The sequence below is a fragment of the Acomys russatus genome, chromosome 19 (assembly GCF_903995435.1).
Source record: "Acomys russatus chromosome 19, mAcoRus1.1, whole genome shotgun sequence".
NCBI classification, from domain to species: Eukaryota; Metazoa; Chordata; class Mammalia; order Rodentia; family Muridae; genus Acomys; species Acomys russatus.
This window is the reverse complement of record NC_067155.1, coordinates 46,652,528-46,660,623: the sequence shown is the minus strand read 5'-3', so window position 1 is coordinate 46,660,623 and position 8,096 is coordinate 46,652,528. Positions and strand designations below refer to the sequence as shown.

General features: G+C 50.0%; 1 protein-coding gene across 2 annotated transcripts in view; it reads left to right on the top strand.

Annotated features, from left to right (window-relative positions):
* Positions 1-368: 368 nt before the first annotated feature.
* Positions 369-8,096, top strand: part of Tpst1 (tyrosylprotein sulfotransferase 1) — a 64,373-nt gene continuing 56,645 nt past the window's right edge. For both annotated transcript variants that reach the window (XM_051161374.1, XM_051161372.1), the window contains exon 1: positions 369-550. The gene's annotated coding sequence lies outside the window, so the exon portion shown is untranslated. The remainder of the gene's footprint in view (positions 551-8,096) is intronic.

The window sequence follows — 8,096 nt, the reverse complement described above, 5'->3', positions numbered from 1 at the left end:
TAGGGAGGCCTTTTTGTTTGTCCCTGCCTGGTTCCAGGGATGACAGCTTTCTTGGAAATGTGAGGGCTTCGGGCCATGTCCTGTTCCCCCTCCAGTTAGGCCACCAGCTCCATTACCCCAGCAACAAACTACCCTCGCAGGTAGCCACAGGGGTCCCCTGCCAGTTTGCCCAACGCTGGGCCCGGATGTCAGACCCCACCCCCTCAGCGCCTACCCCACCGGCTTCCCCCCAAACCCCGCCTCCTCCCGGAACCGACAAATCAGAGAGGTAGACACATCGCGCGGCCGGGCTCGGGGTAGCCAATGGCGGCGTGCGTGAGATCCTGCGGCCACGCGGCGGGCGGGCGGCGGGCGCTGAGACGCCGACCGCGGCCAGTCGCTGCTGAGGCGACCGCGGGTGCGCTTCTCGGCGAGGCCGGGCAGAGCCATCGCCTGGCGGTGAGGACGCGCTCCCGGGGCGGGCGCCATGGCCACCAGCTAGGGCGGCGGGAGAAGCGGCCAAAGCCCAAGATGCCGGAGCGACGGCACGGCTGCGCCTCCGCCATCGTAGGTAAGCGGCGCTGCGCTCCCCCGGACGCCTCCATCCTTCATCCCGCCTGCCCCCTTCCCCCATCGCCCCGGACGCCCGGCCGTCGCGTCCCGCTCCTGTCGCCTAGCAGTCCCGGGCTCTACTGCTGCGTGTGCCCGGCAGGTATTCCACTCCCCACTCACCGTACCCCGCCTCACCTGCGCACACTCCGCTCACTCGGCATCCCTAGCCTTGATGGAGACTGTCATCCCGTGTTTTGAGACCCCCCCCCCCCTTTTTTTAATTGACACATCTCACTGTAGCCCAGGCTGGCCTTGAATTCAATGAGTACCCCCTCGTTGGCTTCGAACTCGATTCATTGTGTAGCCCACGTTGTCTTCGCCCTCACTGTGTATATAGCCTGGGCTGGCCTCAAACTTAACTTTGTAGCCCAGGCTGACCTCGAAAATCACCATCTAGCCCCAGGCTGGCCTCAAGCTCATCATGTAGACCGGGCTGATGGCAGTCTACCTTCTTAGTCCTGGGATGACAAGCATGAGCCGCCACCATGAGTACCCTTTTGGCTGTGTCAGTGGCAGACTCCATGGGGTTTCCATATCATTTCATTCGGAGACCCTTCATTTCCAGTTCACCTCTCCTGGCTTTAACCAACGTCCAGATCTTACCTTTTCTTCCTCTCTTCACACTTGACCCTTCAGACATTTCCTAATGCCAGTCGTCCCCACCCCCTTGAATTAAGATGATATATGAATGTTTGCCAGCATGCATATCTGTGCACAATGTGTGTGCCTGAGCAGGCCAGAAGAGGGCGCTGTGTACCTGGCAGCTGGAGTTATGGATTGTTGTGCGCCACCACGTGGGTACTGGCAACTGAACCCCAGATCTCTGCGAGAGCAACAAGTGCTCTAAACTCCTGAGCGATGGGTCCAGCCCCCCCAACTCCCATATGAGTCAGGGCCTCAAACTAGTTCTAGATTGCCGAGGACTGACTGTGCAGGCTGGACCTCAGGGCAGTCCTGCTTCAGCCTGCGCATGTTGGGATGACAGGCATGTGCCTCAGTGAGCAAATTGAGCTCCATACTTTAAACAGTGATGGAGACAAGCTGATGGCTCAGGGAGTAGAGGCTCTTGCTGCCACATGTGACTGCCTGAGTTAGGAGGCTTGGTAGGAGGGACCTGGCTTCTGAGAGTTGTCCTTTGATCTGCGCAGGAGCCATGGCACATGACACCCATACCCTAATAAGTAAGTGATGTAAGCTATATCTAAAAATAATCATCATGACTTGTCCTTAGCTTAGCTGTACCCATAATGTGTTAAGTGCTCATTGATGGTCACTCACACAGTAGGTCCAGCACATGGAAGGTAGTCCCAGCCTTGCTTAGAGCACTTGGAGATGCTTTGATTTACCCTTACATTCTGCCTATACACAAACCTAAATTGCTCTGACTATTGCATATGTTTTCCCTCTCCCCCCCTTCTCTGTCTGTATCTCTCTCTCTGGGAGGGAATTGATGGGTGTTAGATAGACCTGGCCTTTAAAAGGTTTGTCATTGTTTGCCCGTTGTTTGCCTGCTCAGGAAGAGGGAGCCTCATGCCTAAGGAGGATCCCCCTGTCTCTGCCTTGTTGGGACCAAAGGCGTGAGCCACCAGCATGCCCACTGTGTGTGTGTTTCAAAGATGTTTATTCAGTCCCCATTTCTGGTGTACTTGAGGTCTCAGTTTTCACCTCTGCTAGATGAAATCATCTCACTATTTCAAATATGGCTGGCTGTCCTTTCCTCTTCTGTCTATCCATGGCCTAAGTGTGTATATATATATCCATTTTTTCTTACAAGTCTTAGAACCAGGGAGTTGTAGACGGAGATGACTTAGCAGTTAAGAGCTCGGACTACTCTTGAAAAGGACCTAAGTTCAGTTTCCAGAACCCAAATTGGACAGGTCACATCTCCCCTTAACTCCAGCTCCAAGGGAATATGATGCCCTCTTCTGGACTCGGGGGCATCTGCACTCATGTGTATGTACCCACACACATGCACCCTCATGTGCACAAAATTAAAACTAAAATACTCCTTTTAAAATAAATATCAGAATCATTTTTCTTACTCCTGACATCAGATCTGTCACGTATTCTGTTGTAACCTTAGGTCTTTTTCTCTCTTCATTGACAGAAGTTTGGCTCAGGCATTGGTTGTGCCCAAAGATAATTGTGATCTGCCATGTGAGTGCTAGGAATGGAGCCTGGGTTGTCTGGAACAGCAGCACGTGTTCTTAACTACTGGCCATCTCCCCAACTCTGCCAAAGTGATTTTTAATAAAAATTATTTATATGTGTGTATGTGTCCATATGTATGAGTGTGTGCACATGTGTATGTGTTGGGGGTGCATGTGCCACTGTAGGCACAGAAGCCAGAAGAGGGCATCCTTGGTCTTTGTGACTGTACAGTGAGCACTTTTAACAGTGAAACCATCTCTCCAGTCACCAAAAGGATTTTTGACCGTTTACCTGAAGACTGACTAGTATGGGGGATGGCAGGATGAATAATAAAGTATAAGAAAAGAAAAGAAAGGGACGGGGTCAGCCGGGCGTGGTGGCGCACGCCTTTAATCCCAGCACTCGGGAGGCAGAGGCAGGCGGATCGCTGTGAGTTTGAGGCCAGCCTGGTCTACAAAGTGAGTCCAGGACAGCCAAGGCTACACAGAGAAACTCTGTCTCGAAAAACAAAAAAAAAAAAAAAAAAAAAAAAGACAGGGTTTGTCTGTGTAGTCCTGGCTTTTCTGGAACTCTCTGTGTAGACCAGGCTGGTCTTGAACTCACAGAGATCCATGTGCCTCTGCCTCCCAAGTGCTGGGATTAAAGGCGTGCACCTCCACCACTACTACACCGCTCAGCTTATAGAAAAGCTTTCAGTTTATCTTCCATTTATGGATACTTGTGTGAGTGTGGGTTGCACATGCTTGTGGTCAGAGGGCACCTTCGGTGTTGCTCCTCACCTTCCATCTTGTTTTGCCTAAGGCAAGGTCTCGACCATATATGTCAGGCTAGCCGGCTGCCAAGTTTCCAGCGGGAGCCTCCTATCTCCGCCTTGCACCCTACCATGGGAACATTGAGATTATTAGCGCACACTGATGTGTCTGGCTTAATATAAGTTCTGGGGGGGTCCAAACTGAGATCCTGATGCTCATGTGGTGAACACATTACCCCACTGAGCCTCCCCTACCCCCCCCCTTTTTTTTTGAGATAAAATCTCACTGCACATTCAAACTGGCCCTGAATTTGCTCCTCTGGCCTCAGGCTCCCTAAGTGCTAAGATTACAGGCATGAGCCATCACTCCGGGCTATCTTAACACCTGCTGTCAAAAGTACCTGTGATGGTTGCATTGGCTTGTTTACATCTTTTTCCTCTGTCTCGGTCCTGAGGGTAGGGCTTTGAAATCAGGATGGGCTCCCATGTCTGCATCCTCTACTCTTACAGGTAACGTGAATAGGCATTGAGAATAGATTTTTTTTTTTTAAACAAGATTTTATTTTTTAACTGTGTCTGTGTTTCTGTATGTGAGAGTGTATGTTTGTGGAAGGGAGTATAGAGGCTGGCAAGGCCAGAAGAGGACATCAGCTCTCCTGGAGGTGGAGGCACAGATCATCAGGACAGCAGCAAGTGCTCAACTCCAGCCGAGAGAATGTGTTTTGCGAAGAGCCCCCTGATCCTCTGGTAGTGTTGTGGAAGACCAGTTAGACGGAGACAAGACAGGCTTCATGGATGTCACCACAGGACGCTAGGGGAAGATGCTGAGGCCCGTAGAGCTCCAGGTGGAGAGTTCTGAGGACTTGGGTGTCAAGTTCAGGGTCTTAAGCCTCCGCGTGCTAAGCAAGCACGTTGCCCAGATCTGATCTACCCCCAGAGCCCTAAGGCTGCTTCCTTATTTCTGGCTTCGGTGACTGTCACAGTGGCGTTCCTGTTCATCCTGTTAGGAACCTGCTAGAAGAGGAGAAGGCTTTGAAGGGAGAGGAGAGACCGAAGTGGCGGATGTTACAGAGATGTGTACCGACCGCTTGCTGAGTCGGGCTTTTTTCTTGGAGAAGCCTCCTTGAATTTTTGTAAGCCTTTGGTGCATTTCGGTTTTTCGAGACAGTGTTTCTCTGTGTAGCCTTGGCTGTCCTGGATTCACTTTGTAGACCAGGCTGGCCTCGAACTCACAGATCTGCCTGCCCCTTCCTCCTGAGTGCTGGGAGGCATGCACCATCGCCCCTGGTTAGAGAAAGCTGGTCTTAACCATTTGCCAGTGTTCTTGTTACTTTTACAAAGAGCAGACTTCGCCCTCATCCCCCGAAATAGGGTTTCTCTGTGTAGCCTTGCTTATCCTGAATTCACAACTTTGTGGACGAGGTTGACCTCAAACACAGCGATCCTCCTACCTCTGCCACCTGAGTGTTGGGATTAAAGGCAGCGTGCCACCACGCCCGGCCTCAAAGAGCAGACTTTTGGAAGTCCCTAGTCCACCATCCTAGAAGTGCTGTGTGCCGCCCCCCCCCCCCCGTGTGTGTGTGTGTGTGTGTGTGTGTGTGTGTGTGTGTGTGTTACACTCCTATGGACCAGCAGTTTACCACTGTGTCTTACTTCACATTTCCTGTTTGTACAGAACATCAGGTCAAGTAGTGCTGAGAGACATCCTGGGGACATTTTAGGGGCTTTTCTGAGCTCTCTATGAATGTCTCGGTTCCCAAATCTTTAATCTCGATTGCTCCATTTGTGGTTGCCACAGCCTGAAGCGGTGACATTAACTAGTCTCTGATTATTTTTAACAAATGCTTTGGGGGTATCACCATTCATAGGAAGGAGCGCTCTGATTTTGTCCAAAGCAAGATAAGGCCTAAGAATGGACCCTTTGCACAGAGCTGCGGGACAGGCTCCATGCCGGCTTTTCCAGGCCACTGCCTTGTTGGGAGCTGCAGTTCTGTTCCATCCCAGCCAGTGCCTGCTGGTGTTCAAAGGCGCTTATGAGGGGGCTGGTTGTCAGGGTTTCTTCAGAGCTGAGGAAAGGGAGTGAGGCAGATCATAGTGCCACAGAGCTCACTGCGCTTGCTGAGGGTCCGGCTTCTTTCTTGTATAAACATTCCTTGGATTTTTGTAAGCCTTTGGTGCATTTTCAGAGTTCTGGGAAAGCTGGTCTTGGCCATCTTCTTCCTGTACTTGGGTGAAAAGCAGACTTTTGGAAGTCCTACTCTTCCATCGCAGGAGTTCTTGCTCCTGCCTCGCCTTTCGTTTAGGGAGAAGAAGGGGCTCATGTGTTATATTTTAGCACGCTTGGTTAGGCCACTGGCAACTCTGACATGCCACAGTTCTTTTGTTTTGTTTTTTTCTTTTCTGTTGTACTGTTATTTCTGTTCACTGAGAGTGAACTGACTGTCTAGTATCCCCTCAGTATGTGTCCATGCCCTCTGCCACTTGAGGCTTCTTGACAGGATCTTGTGTCCTTCCCCGCCCCCACAGTGGGGCTGGTACCTCTCCTCCATTTCAGTGCCAGTCCCTCTGTCCCGGCATTCCCCAGCTGGTGGGTGTGACTTCCTAATACTCAGATGTCTGTTCATATCTCCCATATGGCCTTCTGATCATTTCATCATGGCGTGTGTGAAGAGTTGGCCGTGTCCTCCCCTGCCAGTTCTTTGCAGGCAGATGATGAATCACGCTTGTTTGTGTGTTCTGTGTGCGTTTGCCTGAAACACAGGAGTCAGAGTTCATGGCAGGAATAGTCCACATTTAAGATACTGTTACTATGGATTGCATTTTATCTATTCAGTACCAAATTGAAGGATGTTACCTAGAAGTTACGCAGGCCTCAGAAAGATGCGGGGAAATAAAATAATGCGGCATTTCCACTTTGCTCATAAGCACTGTAATTGTAGCTGTTTCTGATGAGCAGGTTCATGTCTGTCTTCAAGAAGATGGCAGAATTTCATCTACGAGAAACTCGTTGGAGGTAGTAGTTTCCCACAGCAGAAGCAGAGAGCCTTTTTACATTGGCTAGTGACTGGGATAAAGTAAAACTGAGGCTGGAGAGATGGTGCGGTGGTTAAGAGCACTGGCTGCTCTTCCAGAGGACCTGGGTTTGAGTCCCAGCACCCACACGGCAGCTCACAACCTTCTGTAACTACAGTTCTAGGGGATTTGATGCTCTTTTCTGGCTTCTAAAAGCACTTGCACATATGGGGCACGCATAATCTCACACACACACACACACACACACACACACACACACACACAGAGGTACATTAAAAAAAATCTTAGTTGGGATTGATGGTGCCCTCCTTTAATCCCAGAGCTCAGAAGGCTGAGGCAGGTGGACCTCTGTGAGTTGAAGGCCAGTTAAGTCTACATAGTGAGTTGTGGTCAGCTAGGGTTACATCATGGGACCCTGTCTCAAAACAAAACAAGGACCTCAGCCAAGAGCAACAACCATAACACAAATCTTAACGAAACAAAACATAAGAAAGGCAGAGAGAGCTACTCGGCTGTGCTCTTTCTGGTCTCCGTATAGATCTGCTTCCTCAAGACCAGACTAGTTCCCTGTCTGTGAGCTCGTCCAGGTGAGCTCCGTGGAGAAGGCGGCTGTGGAAAATGACATGCTTCTCCCTCATGCAAGTGAAGAGCGCGTACGTGGCTTAGGCGTTCTTTCCTTCTTTCTTTCTTTTTTGTCATTCTAAGTATATTTGAGGTGGTTCTTCCAGAGAAAATATGAACAGCTCGCTTACAAAAGACCTACAATGGCAGGAACTCTTAAATTCACTTTCATTTCTCCTTCAACGCACACGTGGCGTTTTGTTCTCGTCATCCCTAGTGTCCGGGAAGCGTGTTAATCCAGAGTGAGGTCTAGCCGGGTTCTGGCTTGGCCAGCAGTTTGCCAAGTTAGTGTACGAAGGGACTCATCCTCCCATGCCTCAGTTTCTCCACATCTAAACTTATTCTTAGAAATGTCCCTTTACTCTGGTTCCCACTCCCAGTTCACAGTGCATGAACTTGAGCCCAGAGCCTGATGCCACATGGCAAGTGCTTTATTGGCTGAGTTCTATGCCCACCTTGTTACTCCTTGTGTCAAGCATAAGTGAACAAAGTAAATTGACGATTCTATCTTATAGCCGGGCATGGTGGTGCTTGTCTTTAATCCCAGCACTCAGGGAGGCAGGGGCAGAGGCAGGTGGATCTCTGTGAGTCTGAGACCAGTCTTGTCTACAAAGTGAGTCTAGGACAGCCAAGGCTACACAGAGAAACTCTGTCTTTAAAAAAAAAAAAATCAATAAGTAAATAAATAAATAAATAAATAAATATAAAAATTAAAATTAAAATTCTGCCTTACACATCTCGGGGAGTGTGAGTCGATGTAATAGAGTAATAAACGAAGAGTAGCTATGGGTCTGGAGAGATGGCTCAGTAGTTAGGAGTTAGTGTTGCTCTTCCAGAGGACCCAGGTTCAGTTCCCAGCACCCACATGTTGGCTCACACCATCCTTCTCCAGTTCCGGGCGACCCAGGGCTCTCCTCTGGAGAGCGTATGTGTGGTGCGTAGGCATACA